The 17,393-nt window shown below is 36.6% G+C and overlaps 1 protein-coding gene and 1 long non-coding RNA gene across 11 annotated transcripts in view; both read left to right on the top strand.

Annotated features, from left to right (window-relative positions):
* Auts2 (activator of transcription and developmental regulator AUTS2) overlaps positions 1-17,393 on the top strand; it is a 1,133,580-nt gene that overhangs the window by 653,248 nt on the left and 462,939 nt on the right. The window lies entirely within an intron of this gene.
* Positions 1-17,393, top strand: part of LOC134472286 (uncharacterized) — a 111,043-nt gene that overhangs the window by 34,836 nt on the left and 58,814 nt on the right. Inside the window, exon 1 of the long non-coding RNA XR_010042141.1 lies at positions 1-17,393. This exon is cut by the window's left edge and continues 34,836 nt beyond it; it is cut by the window's right edge and continues 55,132 nt beyond it. This is a non-coding gene — a long non-coding RNA (uncharacterized LOC134472286).

Below are 17,393 nucleotides of genomic sequence, written 5' to 3'. Positions count from 1 at the left end.
TTGGTTCCAGTACCATGTTGCTTTTACTACGGTTGCTTTGTAGTATAACTTCAAGTCAGGGATTGTGATACTTCCTGCCTTGCCTTTGCTGCTTAGAACTGTCCTTGCTATTCTAGGTGTCTTCTCGCTCCAGATCAATTTTAGGAGTGATTTCTTGAGTTGTATGAGGTATGTTCATGGTATTTTTATCGGGATTGCATTGACTCTGTATAAAAGTTTTTGGAGAATGGCCATTTTCACAATATTTATTCTTCCTATCAATGAGCAAGGGATGTCTTTCCATTTCCTGAGATCATCTTCAATTTCATTTTTCAGTGTATTATAATTTTCCCTGTATAGGTCTTTCACTTCTTTTGTGAGAGTAATTCCTAAATATTTCATTTTTTTGGTTGCTAGTGTGAAGGGTGTGGCTTCTCTTTTTTCTCTCTCTGTGACTTTGTTGTTAGTGATTGATTTTTGAGTATTGATTTTATGTCCAGCTACATTACTGAATTTATTATATCTCGGAGTCTTTCAATGGAGTTTTTGGGATATTCTATATAGAGTATCATGTCATCTGCAAATAATGATAGCTTAACTTCTTCGTTTCCTATCTCTATGCCTTTTATTTCTCTCTCTTGTCTAATTGCTCTGGCTAGTATTTCCAGTACTATATTAAATAGGAGCAGTGATAAGGGATATCCTTGTCTTGTCCCTGATTTTAAAGTAAAGTCCTTCAATTTTTGGCCATTTAGTATGATATTGGCTGTTGGTTTGTCATAGATGGCCTTTATTATATTGAGGTAAAGACCATCTATTCCAATTTTCTGCAAGGTTCTTATCATAAATGAATGTTGGACCTTATCAAAAGCTTTTTCTGCATCTATAGAAATAATCATGTGATTCTTATTTTTGGCTCTATTGATGTGCTGTATTACATTTATTGATTTACGTATATTGAACCATCCCTGCATGCCTGGGATGAATCCCACTTGGTCATGGTGTATGATCTTCTTGATGATTTGCTGCATCCTATTTGCCAATATTTTATTGAGGATTTTTGCATCTGTGTTCATTAGGGAGATTGGTCTGTAATTCTCTTTTTCAGTTGGGTCTTTCTTAGGTTTTGGTACTAGAGTAATATTTGCTTCTAGGAATGATTTAGGAAGGATTGCTTCCTTTTCAATTTCATTGAAGAGTCTGAGGAGTGTTGGCATTAGGTCTTCTTTGTATTTCTTGTAGAATTCTGTAGTGAATCCGTCTGGGCCTGGGCTCTTCTTTGTAGGTAAAGATTTAATTACGTTTTCAATTTCATTAATAGAAATTGGGTTATTCAGCAGTTTTACATCTTTATGATCTAGCTTTAGTACTTTGTATGCTTCTAGGAATCTGTTTCCTCTGTGTTATCACAGAGGTTTTCAAAATAGGTGTTGATGATCTTCTGTATTTCTATAGGGTCTGTAATGATTTCTCCTCTTTCATTCCTTTTGAATTTGAGCTTTTTCTTCCCTTTTTAAAATAAGGTTGGCTAGGGGCTTGTCAATTTTACTTATTCTTTCAAAGAACCAACTCTTTGATTCATTTATTTTTTTGGATTTTTTTTTTTTTAGTCTCTATTGCATTGATTTCTGCTTTAATTTTTATAATTTCTTCACTTCTTTTGGCTTTGGGCTTGACTTGCTCTTCTTTTTCTAGATGTTTGAGATGTAACATCAGCTTATTTATTTGTATTTGTTCTGTTTTCCTGATGTGTGAACTCAGTGCAATAAAGTTTCCTCTGAGGACAGCTTTCATTGCATCCCACAGATTCTGGTAAGTTGGATTTGTGTTTTCATTTGTTTGTCGCTATTGTTTAATTTCTTCTTTAATTTCCTCTGTGACCCACTGATTACTCAAGAGTGTGTTATTCACTTTCCATGTGTTTGTGTGAATTTTGCAGTATCTTTTATCATTAATTTCTAATTTCATAGCGTTATGGTCTGATAGCATGCAAGGGGTAATTTCAACCCTTTTGCATTTATTTAAATATGTTTTGTGAATTAATATATGATCTATTTTAGAGAATGACCCATGTATTGCTGAGAAGAACGTGTATTGTATTGTTGTTCAGTGGAATACTATGTATATGTCTATTAAGTCCATTTGTTCACAGGTGCAATTCAGTTCTTTTATTTCTTTGCTGATTTTCTGTGCGGTTGATCTGTCCATTGGTGTCAATGGTGTGTTAAGATCTCCTGTTAGAATTGTGTTACTGCTAATTTGGTTTTTCATTTCTGTTAGTACTTATTTTATCTAACTGGGTGTTTTGGTATTTGGTGCATATATATTTAAGATATAAACTTCCTGTTGGAGTTTTCCCCTAACCAGTATGTAGTGACCTTCTTTATCCCTTCTGATCATTATTCGCTTGAAGTTCACATTGTCTGCAACCAGAATAGCTACTCCCGCTTTTTTGTTTTGGATTCCTGTTGCATGAAGTATTGTTTTCCATCCTTTGACTTTCAGTCTGTGAGTATCCTTTTGGGTTAGATGGGTTTCTTGTAGACAACATATGATTGGATTTTGTTTCTTGATCCATTCTGCCAGTCTGTTTCTTTTAATTGGTGCATTGAGACCATTTACATTAATGGTTATAACTGTTATATATTGGTTTATTGATGACATGTTATCTTTCGACTGTTGCATCTTTATCTTTCTGTTCTGTTTAATTGTCTGCTTTGTTTATTGTTTTTTTTCCTAAATGTATCTGTGCTGTCTTTCAGTATTCTTTGCATGGTTGGCTTGGTAATCATGTAGTTTTTCAGCTGTTCTTTGTCATGGAAGTATCTTATTTCTCCATCGATTTTGAAGGACAGTTTTGCAGGGTATGTCAGTCTAGGTTGGAAATCATTTTCCTTTAGGATATCAAATACTTCACTCCATGCTCTTCTTGACTTTATTGTTTGTGCTGAGAAGTCTGCTATGAATTTGATAGATTTTCCTTTATAGGTGATCTGTCTTTTCTCTCTATCAGCTTTTAATATTCTATTCTTTTGTTCGATTTCTGGGATGGCCATTATTACGTGTCTGGGTATAGTTTTATTTTGGTTATGGCTATTTGGAGTTCTATATGCTTCATTGATCTTGATATCAGTTTCCAATCTCGTGTTTGGGAAATATTCAGCTATTACTTCTCTAAATATCCTCTTTAACATCCTTTATGTTGTCCCCTTCTTTTTCATTTATCCCTATCAACCTTATGTTGTTCCTCTTTGCATCATCTTGCAGGTGTTGAATTGTTATTTCCTGATTTCTTGTTTTTTTTAAAAGATCTTTCCGTTCCTGTTCACTGGCTGCAATCTTGTCTTCGATGTCTGAAATTCTATCTTCACATTCATTGAGGCGGTTTTTACAACTTTCAATGGAGTTTTGATTTCCTGTATATCTCTTAGCATCTGCTTTATATATTCTGTTTGTTTCTTATATTGTTTATCCAGGGATTCTTTTTGTTTAATTCGTCCAATTTTTTAACTGTGTCTTCTTTAGATATGTTCAGCATCTCCTTCATTTCTTTTATCATTTCTTCTTTTACTTGAGAGATTATTTCTAGTTTGAATTCCTTTAAGGCTTCACAGAGTTGCTTCTTTATTTCAGTTACTATTATTTCAGGTATGTGGCATATATTTTCTTCTATGCACATGGCTCCTAGGCTTTCTTGCGATGGGCTGGATGTTTGAGATTGCATTTTGGTCTTTTGTTTTGTCATTTTCCTATATTTTCGAGCTTTAAGTGTTGTTCAAAGTGAGGGAGAGAGGTCTGCCAAGCTGGGACGGGTTCTGTGGCTTGGCCGGACTCACTGTTCCTGGCAGGAAACTGTGGTCTGGCCCCCAGGCAAGGGAGAGAATTCTTCCAGGCTGGGACAGTATTCTCTGCCTCCACTCTACTGGTCCCCACAGGAAGCCTCTGCCTAGCCCCCAGGCAAGGGAGAGAGTTCGGCCAGATTGGGCTTAATTTCTTTTTATGTCCCTGTGCCCTTTCCTTCTTTCCCCCTTCATCTATCTCTTGATTTCCTTCTCTCTTCTTTTGTACATGTTTACATACATTATTTTTACATTCCTCGTGTAGAGAGGGCTCATTTACATAACACACCCTAGTTCCCCTTTTTGTCCTTTTCCCTCCCCTCTCCTAATTACACTGTCTCTTAATCCCTTTCTCCTTTGAGAGAGAGCTACCTCTGTACTTCCTATCATCTATGTTTTATTTTGCTCTTTATTTATACTTTGGGGCTTTCATATAAGAAAAACCATGTGATATGTAAGCTTGTGTGTCTGATTTATTTGGTTTTTTGTTTGTTTGTTTGTTTTTTTGTCTTTTTTCTTTTTATCGGTACCAGGGATCGAACTCACGACTACCTGCTTACAAGGCAGGTGCTTATGCCGCCGAGCTAAATCCCCAGCCCCAATGTGTGTCTGATTTATTTCACTTAACATTATGGTTCATCCATTTCATCACAAATGACAAGATTTTCCCCCTTTTGAGGCTGAATAATATTCCATTGTGCATATGCACCATGTTTTCTGTAACCGTTTTCATTAGCATTAACATCTAGATTACTTCCGTACCTTAACCATTGTAAATAATGCTGCATTGAGCCTGGGAGTGCAGATAACTCCTGGGCATGCTAGTTTCAGTGTCTTTGGTCTGATATGGCATAAGTGGTTCATATGGCAAATCTGCTTTTAGTTTTCTAAGGAAGCTTCCTTACTCCTTTCCATAATGTTTACATTAGATTATATTCTCACCAATGGTGCACAAGAGTGCACAAGGGCTCCCTTTCCCCCACACCCTTGCCAGCATCTTTTATCTTGCTGTTCTGACAGATATGAGCTCATATCTCACTGTGGTTTTAATTTGCATTTTCTTGATGATCAGTGTTAATGATCATATTTTCACATTTACCCACTTGTATGTCTTTTTTTTAGAAGTCCCTGTTTAGGTTCTTTGCCCATTTTATTTTTGATTCAAGTTATTTTTTTTCTTGCTAATTGAGTTGTGTGAGTTCTTCACATACTTTGGGTATCAGCCTCTTATCAGATGCATAGTTTTAAAATATTTTCTTTCAGTCTGTGGGTTGTTTCTTCATTCTGTTAATTATTCCTTTTGCTTTGCAGAAGCATTTTAAATTTCACACATTTCCATTTATTTTGTTTGACTTTCATTGTCATTTGTTTTGTTTTGTTTTGTTTTATTTTATGATTTGCTTACCTGTGCTTCAGTGTCATATCCAAGAAATCTTGGCCAGAGCAATGCTGCGAAGTATTTTTTCCCATGTTTTTTCCTAGGAATTTTACAGTTTCAGGACTTATGTTTAAGTCTGCAATCCATTTTGAGTTCATTTTCATATATGGTAGAAGTTTCTCATTCATTCTTCTACTTGTGGATATCCAGCTTTTTCAGCATCATTTGATTAAAAGACTCTCCTTAATGCAGTGTATTTTCTTGGTCATAAAATGTGTGGCATCATTCACTCATCCTATTGTGCTTCTTTACTTGGTTATTGTTTCATTGCAAAAGCTCATATTTCTGGAATTCTGTAAGTCTTTGTGTAATATATTGTGTAAAGATGGCTCTTACCAGACTTTTGGTTCTTTTCATGCCTGTAGCAAAACTGCCAATATGGGACCTTATTATAATCTCAGTTTGAGATTTTTTCAGACCACTACATGTAAACTCCATCTTCAAAATTACAGGGGGTCAGTTTCTTATTGTTCCTTATCAGAACAGTTTTGTTGTTGCTGCTGTGTTTCAGTAACATTTGAGATGGAAGTTTTATTGCAATTTATTTGAGTGGGAAGGTAGTTTATTCCTTGTTCCCCTAGTACTGAATATGAAGGACTTTTATGCCCAGCTCTGTTGAGAAGTCTCCTATACGATTACTTAGCTTGGGTGCGACCTGTGCTATGTATTCTCTTGAGGGTTCATTTTGTAAAGACTCAAAACAAAAGCCAAAATTCAACTCAATTTCAAAAATACTCTTAAGATAAAAGCAAAAACTGAAACAGTTTGTTTTGCAATCTTTTAATTTTCCATATTTCCATTGCTTACTTGCTGTCTAACTCATTGGTACAGATCATAAGAACATCTTACAATTTGATGTAGTTTTTTTTATTTGTTTTCAGGGAAGCATCCTTCTTAGTACTTTATCTCCCATGGCATAAGCCTGGGAAGTGTCATAGTGCCAGTCACTGGCTCTGAAACCTGATCCACAATATTCTAACATAAAAATCAAGTAAGTATGTTCTATACCCCAAAATAAAAAGGTAAGCATTAGTGTAATTTAAATCTCTTCTTCCTTTCTAGTCTTTGCCGAAACACTTTCAAATATATTCTTCCTTCTTCTTAAGTAGAATTAATAATTCATTATTCTATGAGGCTCTACAACTAGCTTCTTGTTTTGCAGAGTGCGTCATGAATTTCAGGTGCTTTGTAACCTGATCAAGTTGGAAAACTGCTGATGCAACCAAATGTAATCACTTAGTGTTCTCTTAAGCACTTCTGTGCTTCTGTGGGTATGATTTACTCTCCTTGCTCTCTGGACCTGAGATGCCATCCACTTACACACATTCAAGTGTTGCCATTCCTTTGGGGCAATTTTTTTCAAAAGACAAAAAAATACCACATCCATGAACTTTCCTTTATTTTTCTCTTTTGACTCTGTCCTTTACTAGTTTATAAGTTCTAAAAGGGCTAGTCCCACAAGTGTTAATTTTGTTAGATCTTCTGTTGTATAGCCACAGTCCCAAACAGATAGTTCTTTTATATCTGTTAAAGGAAATAAGATGATTAGAACACAATGAAGTAGCTGAGTTTTTGCCTACTGTACTGTTTTAATTCCCAAACCTGGTTAATGCTGTAGTTGAAATTCCTAATTTAGAAGGAAGAGTGACTAAGTCTCAGTAGAGACTGGTTTATTCTACCTACCTTCCAAAATCCAGTTATGGAATACAGTGGGTGTTATAGAACACAGAATCACCTTGTTGGCATTTATAAAACAAATGAGGAGTAATTAACTGGTAAAAAATTAAGGATAAAAGAAATTCTCCCTCCTTTTTCTAATTCTGTCCATGTGGTACTTTTATGGAAATTTGCACTCCAAACCAGAGCCCTAAAAATAGATGAGCCTTCTGACCTGTGGTAGGCAAAGCTTTCTCAAAGATGTATTTTATGACTTTGGCTGCCTAGAAATTTTTTATTCCAGAGATGGTTTCATAATAATGTCCTTCAAAAGGATATTCACATTACACAGTTTGAGTTCTTCTGCCTTAGCATTGTATTAGCTTTGATTTAGAGGGCATTGATATTCATTTCAGCCAGTTTATGGAAAGAAATGTAACTTTTAGATAGCTCATTAGATCCTTATTTTGTTTTATACTATATTATGTTTATCAAGAGCACCATTGACTTTGTATTGTCAAAACTAACAATGTAAGAATAAACCATTTTCCAGGGGTTTTAATTGTATACACTAAAAAGAGTAATGCCCAGGATTTATTAATCATTGAATTATGGTCTTGGGTTGAAAAAAACAGCCTGTAACTCTCTCCCATATTTAACACCATTTTTGCTGAAAACTTTAATAGACATAAGTGTTCTGAAACTAGGGATTGAAATCTTATCTTTCCCTGAACACCAGGGCTGCTTTGTTATGGTGTTTCCATTTGTGGCATAATGAATGTGTAGGATGCTAATGATGTGGTCTCTAGGTGTTCTCCTACCACACAGAACACTGATAATGAGCTGTGAGTAATCAGGTACAAGTCCCTAAAGATGAATCCTGATTATCTTCGTGGGGCCATTCTGCTCTGCTCCTTTCCTCCTTGATGTTTCTGTAAAGAACACTTGGATTTTGAAGAGAGTATTGTGTATTTGACTTTTAATTAGATTTGCAGTGTGTTGGGTTAATAAACTAAGGCTCCCTCTTCTTCAGCTTCCACTGAAGGAAATGCATGTAGATGTGGCAGGGTGGCATGAGGGGAAATGAGGGTCAAGTGGGCAACTATGATGATGCCCCTTCCCTCCTACCTCAGTCATCAAGGGAGAGTTTATAGTGGCTGAAGGTTGATTTCTTCCCGTGGCCCATAGCCATAAACAGCTTTCAAGCTGCCAAGAACCTGCCACACTATCGCATCTACTGTGCTTAAGGAGTCAGTGTCAGAATGAAATATGAGAGTTGTCTGTCAAGGCCACATCAGGGTCTTGGCGCTTAGTACTCTTCACTAGCATTCAGAAAACAGATCACCTTGGCTGATGACACCTTTGTGCTTCCTGTGATGTTAGTCAGGGATTTATGGGGATAGCCTGGGATTTTTGTAGTCCATTTTCCTCCCAACTGTGCGTTTTTCCTTTCTGTGTGTGATTAATCCTGCTTTTCCCTATCATAGTCTTCAAATTCATGGTGGATATGGGAAGTACTTCAACATCTTTAACCAGTCCTGCCTCTCAGCATGATGGAGAACTGAGGCAAGGAAAATCCTTTTCACATTCAACTCACAATGTGGTTTTTGATTTTGCTGAGTGAATCCAGAGCCTCTCATCTTATGCCCCTAATATGATGGGTAGTTCTTTCCTTACCATTTAAGAAAATTAGATGTTCATCTTTTGCTTTGATTTCATTATTTCTTAAATGTCACTTGCATGATGGGTCAGGTTTCCTCCCTACTGTAAATGTGTAGCTGGACCTTCGTTGTGTCTGCCTATCTTGTTCTATTTTAAATATACTACTCCTCATCTGTGAAAACAAAGATCTGGCATCCTTCTCTGAATCCGCATCAGAGTGAGAGAGTAGGAATTGAGGTAGGCTGAAAACAGGACAGGGGACGAAAGTTTCTTACTCGTCCCCACAGGGAATCGTGATGGCTAAAGGTAGGCTCTTGTTCAACTGCTGGCCAACACAAGCATGGACAATGTGGCACAGTTGTTGCTCTGAATATGGGGTGTGACTGCTGCCCCGTTTTTGTTTAGCAAGCTGCTAGGCCAATTTACTATGCATGTTGTTACATATTCTGCTCTAATTTGACTGCCATTTTGCTTCAGCGAGACGATGATTGTTTATGGCAGGGCTGTAATGTGTTGTCAGCACAGGTTACTTGCTACTTGTTGGCAGTGGCCTAACATTGCCTGAGACATGGTGTCACTGTGAAATGGTTTGACAATGTTGAAACTGTTGTTATGTCGAACAGTAACAACTGTAGAGGTCAAGAAAGAGCATCTAAAAGGCACTGTGTTCATAGGGGAAAGATGGTGAAAGAATACTAAGTAGAACAGTAGCAAATGTCATCAAAGTGCTTCATTTCACACAGATTTCATAATTTGGTTTGTTTTCGGTGCACAGTGTTGGTTCAGCTTTTGCTGAAGAGGAGAAACACATTTTTGAGTTACAGATGAATTCCATTCAGTCAATCCCTTTTTTAACCCACTGAATGTTCTTCAGCTTGCCCAAAAATGCATTGGACCCTCTGGTATACATGAGTCAAAGCATTTACTGGGCTACCTTCATAAAGTTTCAGCTTTGGAACTTGTGTAAAGCATGTTTTTTATGCTGTTGCACCATGTTGTGGCCACCTTTACTTGTATGAAAATGCTTTTAAAATGGCATTTGTGTTCTTGGCTCTGAGAAATTCTCATGGTTTATCCATGAGTGTCACCAAAATTTTGTCGTAAGTAATGCACAAGCTGGATTTTATGAGTGACTGACTGGAAAGCTTTGGAGAGTCTGTAAGACAGAGTGGCCCTTGCTAACTTGATATAATTTATGATCTTTAAATGCATTTTGTATTTTCTTATTCTACTTTATGCTTCTATAACAGACTTCCACAGACTGGATAATTTTCATTCGATGTTTATTTGAGTCAAGTCCTGAGGACTGAGAAATCCAAGAACATGGTACCAGGATCTGCAGATGATCATCTTGTGGCAGAAGGCAGAGGAACAAGAGAGAGACTCAGATAGCCTCAATGTACTCATGAGGGCTGTAACCCCATTACCTAATTACTTCTTTTTTTTTTTCAGATTACCTATCATAAAACCAATCTCTTGAGTACTGGTGTACTGGAAAGTAAGTTTCAGCTTGAATTTTGGGAGGAACATTCAAACCATAGCAATGTCAATTGCTGAGCCTTTTCTAAGGAATCTGTGAAGCCACTTTCTGGTTTGGTGAGATAGTTATAAAGGAGTGTCCACTCTATCCCACCAAGTGAAGACAGTACAAAACAACATCTATCTTAGGTACCTCTGAAGACCAAGTGGGTTCAGTGTTCTCTTATATCACAAGGTGCTTTGAAGGAACTCACATTGACTTCCAGTTCCTTTCTTTAGTTTTCCAAGCAATTAGTTTAGGAAAACAATCAAAATACTTAGTAAGACATTTCCCTTGTGTGGTCATCACTGAGTGGAGAGTAAAAGCAACCTATATTATGAAAGACATCAGAGCACTTCTGAGCTTATTATGAAACTTGCAGTTGCTAGATAGGTTCCCTTCTAGTACCAAATAACTTTTATTCTGAGAGATTTTCTGGGCTCTTCCAAGACCTTCTATTTCATTTCACACACAAGTCCAAAACTTGGACAACAGCAGACTTTATTTTTTAAGGGGGAAAATAAAAGCCCATTGAATTCTTAACTTGATCACTGTTGTGTTCTAGTGCATCAGGAAACAGGAGTGAACTGAGAGTGCAAGTGAACTGAGAGATAGTCAATAGCACTGACCTACCTCATTGCCACTTCAGGGATCTGGTAGTCTATTGAAGAGAGACACTATTCATTCTCTCCTTACCAAGTTGGAGTTTTTCCTCAGTGGTGGTTTTGTCAGACTTTTTGATTGTTAATGTGCATTCTAGTCCCATAGTACTTGTTTCACAGAATGAGTCAAATCTGATGCCAATTCCCCCAGCTGGTACCTCCTTATTGTAGACCATTTCCTGTCAGGGTGACCCGGGGAGAATACTGTGTGTTAAGAGGTTCTAGAGGACCTTTCCTCAAGTGTTGACATTTCTCCAATATGAATCAGAATGTTTACAGCTCTTCTTTTAGATCTCACAAAGCTTTTGATTCGTTGTATCTTGCTCTCATTGTTTATGGAAAATAGGTACCACCTAATTTGGGTGAGGTCAGGGAAATACCTTCTAAGTATGGATATGTAGAGAAGGAAGATCTCACAAGATCACAACTGAAACTCTTAAAACTGTGAGGAAAGCCAACACAGTGGTATCCTCCTGGAAGCTCAGCATACTGGGAGGCTGATGCAGGAGCACCTCAGGCTGACACTTCTCCTGGACAACTTTGCTGCTTAGAAAGACTTTATCTCAAAAAGTTGGGAGGGGCTGGAATGTAGTCAGCATAAAGTCCTGGGTCCGTCCCCAGTATTGTAAAAAACAAACCAAAAACTGAGTCAGAAGGGGCACTCACATATAACATTTTCTCATAAGGTATTTTTCATTCCTTTTTAAATAAATTTTCTCAAATGCTTACCCTACACCACAGCAGCTGCTTCCATTCCGAAGTATTCACCTAAGAGAAATGAAAACATATCCACACAGTCTGGTACATTCATTTTCATGGTTGCTTTTAAAAACTCTTTGTGTGTGTTTTGTTGTGTTTGGTTTTGTTTGTGGTACAAAGGATTAAACCCAAAGCTTTAGCATTGAGCTACATCCCTAGCCCTATTATTATTATTTTTTTTTTTTTGAGTCAGAGTTTCACTAAATCTACAGCAGTTTGAGTTCAAACTCGCAGTCTTTCTGCCTCAGCCACCCCAAATGCTGGGCTTGCAGATATGTGCCACGGCCCCTTTCTTGATGCATATGTAATGAATATATAGTCAATAAAATGGGTAACTATCATATTTGAAATTTCTTGGCAAGATGTATGTTACCAAAAATAATTTTAAAAATTTGACAAGTGATCTGTTGAACTAAAACTAAATGTTTTTGTATTATGTGTACATCAATATGATACCAAAAATTTTTCTCTTTGGTAACTTATCACAGTAGAATAAAATTGTTGGTCTCTACATTATAATGAGAAGAATTCTGGGTGTTTGAGAGATGGATATGGGGCTTTTGGGGCCTACTATGGTATTTGTATTATGAAAATAAAATATAATCTTAGGGGCCATTTGTCATATTTGTCAAGTTTAAAAATTTCCAAAGAAGTACTTATGCACACACTATACACATACACACACACTCACACACCTCTATATATATAGTATTTACATATATATGTATAGTTGCAACTATTACCCCATGTGTGTATATAACCTCTTAGTTTAAAATTTTCCAAAGAAGTGTGTATATACACACACACCTATATATACAGTATTTACATATATATATATAGTTGCAATATATATATATATGTATGTATAAATATATAGTTGCAGCTATTATCCCTATGCATGTACATAACCTCTTAGGAAATAGATTCAGTGAAAGCAGAGGGGTTTAGCAAGATACACTCAACTGTGTTGTTATAAAACTACTCTTCATCAGCAGCCACCATCTAAAATGGAGGTTCATTAGTTAAAGATTCACTGAGTAATTTGGACCAAATAGCAAACTTGAGTTTTCACCTAATCTCTGTTTCATATAAATAGATCCATTATAACATCCTTAGGTCAGTGTAATACATCTTACATTGTTTTGTCTCTAATAAATATTTATGTTGTATAAATGGGAAAATTGGTAGGTTCCCTTGGTAGAAACATGATAATGGTATTTTTAAAGTAAACTTAAATAGGTCAGAATTTTTATCCTCTAGAGAAAATTTCATGTCTGATTAAATAGTTTACATAAACTTAATCTTTTTCTGCTCAATGCATTATAATCTCAGATATTATTCATGTAGCTATTCCTCCGTGAACCATAAAATGTTCATTTCTTCAAAACGAATATGAAGCTCAAAGCATTAGTGGTCTTAAGAGCATAAAAACTTTATTGCTTTGTGCTTAACATTTTTCAAGTAACTTTGGAAAGCTAAAACAAATTTTGCATTTAGATTAATGGAAGATGTTTTCCATTTGAAGGAGCTGGCAAGGGAGCAACAATAACAAAAATCCCCCAAGGTTAAAAATGTAGTGCTTTGATTCTTACTAGGACTGTGTTAGCAGAACAATCATTTCTCAGCATGGAAAGGTATCATAATTGGTCTATACAGTGGCAATACTGAAAACAAGTATGCTTCAGAGAAAGCTAATATGACTCTCCTTAATAATTTCCTTCAAGAGCTTGAATTTAAATGTATATTCCACCCAGCTTGAGGCAAACAATTTGTTCCTATAAGTTCTTGTGAAAGTTACTAGGTGGTCATACAATTTATTTTTGTCTTGAAATTTTCAAAACTATGTAGAACTAAAGACACATTCACTTGCATTGCTCCACCAGCGATTTGATCTAATTGGCAATGCTTCTTTGTCTTCTCCCCAATTCTATTATATTCAAGAGTGGAAACACTCTTAAATTACTGGGACCAAAATTTCCTCATAGAGATGTTGCTTCTTTCTATTGACTCTCTGGCCTACTTGTAAAGGTTTCCGTTCTTCAGCAAACTGCTAGCCCAAGGGAACTTGCATTGTAATTCTCTTCTTAAATGTGATGTTATTTAATATTTTCATTAAGATTATCTCATTTTTCGACCTCTTTGTTTACATTAAAGTTTTTTTTTTTTTTTTTTTTCCTGTGGAATGAATTTCAGATGCCCTCCAAAGAAGAGAAAGATCTATACATGGAGTGTGGTATGAGCAGGGCGAGACAAGGTCATGTTTTCAGTGAATAGCTAACAATTGTAGTGGACCATGATGGTTGCTAGAAATGATCAAGTATCAAGGAGTGACATGATTCCTGATAACATGTATGAAAGAAACACCAGAATTTTTGAAGTGGGGGGAAGGTATGGTTTGATACTTTAGTCTCTATTAAGTTTCATACTATACTTACAAAAGTGTCAATGTTAAACATCAGGCTGTTGTGATGCTCAGACAGGATATGGCCTCTGTAATCATACAGAACATTCTCCTTTGAGACATTCACCTTCAGTTTATTCCACATTCCCTTGACCATAGAATTCCTTAAGATTAAAGGTTTTTAATATAACATTTATTATCTTAATTCGAGATCAGTGATGACTTCCAGGTTTTAGATCTAAAAGCTCAAAGATTGAGAATTGCTTTACCATTAGCTTCCTGAAGACTTAAGAGATCAGACAGTGACCAAGAATGGGGAAGGAAGTTATGTGGCAGTTTACCAACAGCTGCAACAGGCCCAACCTGCTGTGAGCTGTTCTTATAAATTTGTCACCTATATAAGAGCAACTGTGTCTGCAAAGTTTCTTATGCAGTATACACTTTGTCATTTTTAATGTAATGAATTACAGTATTTCCTAACTAGCTATTTGCTTAATAAAATGAGTAATATAGTCAAGCATTAGGACTAGAATGCATACATAATCCCTCTGTGAACATTTTAGATCAGCTCTCCTAATGAGAAGCCAGATGAGATGCCATTCTTTTCTTCTGTTTGTTTCTTTTCTTTCTATGGTAGGACTTCTATGAGAAGAAAGTGTAAAACCAGTGTCAGAGGGCTGATGAGGAAAATGAAGGCAGGAGCATGAAGACAATTAGCAGAAATGTTTATCCCTGAGTGACTGGAACACTGGGACTATGAACGTTGTGTGATGGTCTTATGTAGGACTGGTCACTGACACCTACTTGAGAAGTCTGGGTTTTCATAACCAAAGTGTGATTCATTTAGGAAAAATTGCCATCAAAGGCCATTTAAATTCTCTGAAAACAATTAACTTTGATTTTTGCAAGAAGTAGAATAAAGGTTTCTTTTTCTCAGGAAAGCCCAAGTCAACTAGGCCTGCTGGGTAAGTTCTGCAGTTGGTGTCTACCGTGTGATTGGTGTCCTCTGGCTTGTGCAGTGTACAACCTACAAAACTGTGTGAGGCAACACAGCAGTTTCACTCCTAGGAATATTCTCCAAAGAATTGAAAACACATTTCTGTAAAACTAGTACAGATTCTTCATGATAGAATTATTCATAACAGCCAGAAAGTGGAAAAACCTCCTATGTCCATTGGTCAAAAATGGTTAAACAAAATGTGGACTACCCATATAATAAAGTAGCATTCAGCCATGTAAAAGGGAGTACCGATACAAGCTACAGTGTGTATACACTTAAAAACACTCTGCTAAATGAAAAACAAGATGCAAAAGACCACATGCTGCATGATTTTATTTATATGAAATATCTACAGTAGGTAGATTTTTTTTTCAGTTGCTGAGGTTGATAAAAATATGAGGAGGGACTTCTTCATGGGTATGAGGTTCTATTTTAGGGTAATGTTCTAGAATTTAGATAGTGGTAATGGTTTCATAACCACTAAAACTAAAAACACAGTGAAATATATAGTGCAAAATGGTTAAAATGATGCGTTTTTTATGAACTTTATCTCACTTACAAATTCACCAGAGAAAGAAAATTAAAAGAAAAAACTCACAGGGGACTAAGTACAGATAGGGTTGAGGGAACATTTTGAAGGTGATAGAATGTTACAAAAGTAGATTGTACAGCTGTATCCATTTAATAAAACTCGCCCAACTGCACTCTTAAAATGTGGATGAATTTTATGGTATGCAGATATACCTTAGCAAAGCTGAGATTTTAACTATGTGAAATTAGTGCCATGATATGTTTTAGAAATATCAAAGTAGAGCTTTTCAAATGTGAATTTCATAAGTAATGCTGGGTGGTTTTTAAGTGCTTTGAGTGAGTAGGAGCCTGAGATGCAGAGCTACACAAGTCCTTCCATGTCCAGCGATGACCTGTGAGCCTCAGGACACAGGTGCCAAGTATGAGTGGCCTGCTTGTGTGGGCAGGATGTGTCTTCACCCAGCTCTGGCACAGATTGTTGGTGACACCACAATAATTAAGCCAGTCCCTTCTGCGCAGATAAGTCACTCTGCTGATAATGTTTGCATGTCAGATTTCACCTTTTTTTTTGTACTACTCAGAATCTCATTTGCTTGTTTACAGACATCCTGGTATCAACTTCACTTACTCTTAGTTTAAGTATCTGTGTGCTGTAGCAAGTTACACTGTGAAATCCTCTCACATTTGTTACTGTTTAGTGCAAGGAAATGGCATTTCCTCATTACCAGTCAGAGATAAACTCTCTAAGTGTTGTGTTTTTATTTTCCTGAAGTGTACAATAATACATTCAAAAATCTTTTTTTCTGTAGTTTCATTTCTCTGAACTGTGTTTTGCCGAATGCTGACACCAGATGCAGACTGCATGGACTTTAGTCCCAGGAAAATTTCATCTTCTCCCCAGGACGGGGAGATTACAGGAAGCAATGCTGACTCTTGCTGTAGAGTCACAATGTGCTGACACGATAATAGGACATGAATGCGCTTTGGAAAGCCTTTCTGATAGAGCTGGGCTGAGAGGGGGACAGAGGCAGACAGCTCCATGGCCTGAATTTCTTTAACCATGTGACAATGAGAGAGATAAATAGATGTGACAGTTATGAATGATCCTCTGTCATGCACTTGTGCGTTTCGCCTCAGATAAACTGACACTGCTGTCAAACACCAGCTATGGTGAGCTGAAACCTCTGATGAACCTTCTAATATGGTAAATGGGAGTCTTAATTCTTCATTAACTGGAAAAAGGAGATTTGGCCATGTAATTTTCTCCTTGCTGCCTGTTTTAAAGATTCCAATAACCCAGCATTTACAGTTGACTGGGCAGGGATTGCTTTTTTCTCCCCCTACACTTGCAACATACAGACTGTGAAATCTGAGGAAACGCCGCTTAAACCTAGACTTATTGCCTTGGTTATCTTTAATGACTTTGAAATGTATTGGCCTCATTATGGAACAGTGCAGTTATCAATTCCTCTAATTAGGTGATGTGGTCCCATAAGAAATTTAACATTAAAGCACAAAAAGGAACTAGTTAGAGGCATCTATTGCTGGCAATCTTGGTAACAGTGTTAAACTGAAGATCCTGCCTTTTTAAACAACTCTCCTGCACTCTGCCTCTGTCTTCTCTTGCATTCTATGACATCGGCATTTTTCTTTTTCCTTAAGCGTTTTATTTGTCTGTTGTGCTTGCAATACATTTTATGCCATTTGAGTGCTTCTTAATAGTAAACTGCATGCCTTGTATTAAGTTAGGAGTTCAGGGAAGAGAGGAAGGAAACTGTTAATACTTAAGTATCAGCGCATCTCTCTTTCTTAAGACTTAACCCATAGCTTGTGACTCTTTCTTGTATATCGTCAATAGCTTGTTAGTCTCTCTTATGCAATTCTGATCTACTTTCTTCATATAAGTAGTTTGCCAAGGTTTTAGATTAAAGAGTTGTGCTATTTCAC

The sequence above is a fragment of the Cavia porcellus genome, unplaced genomic scaffold (genome assembly GCF_034190915.1).
Source record: "Cavia porcellus strain 051 isolate PalLab524CR breed Dunkin Hartley unplaced genomic scaffold, mCavPor4.1 scaffold_23, whole genome shotgun sequence".
Lineage (NCBI taxonomy): Eukaryota > Metazoa > Chordata > Mammalia > Rodentia > Caviidae > Cavia > Cavia porcellus.
Note: the sequence above shows the minus strand (reverse complement) of the source record. Positions and strands in the feature narration are given on the sequence as shown.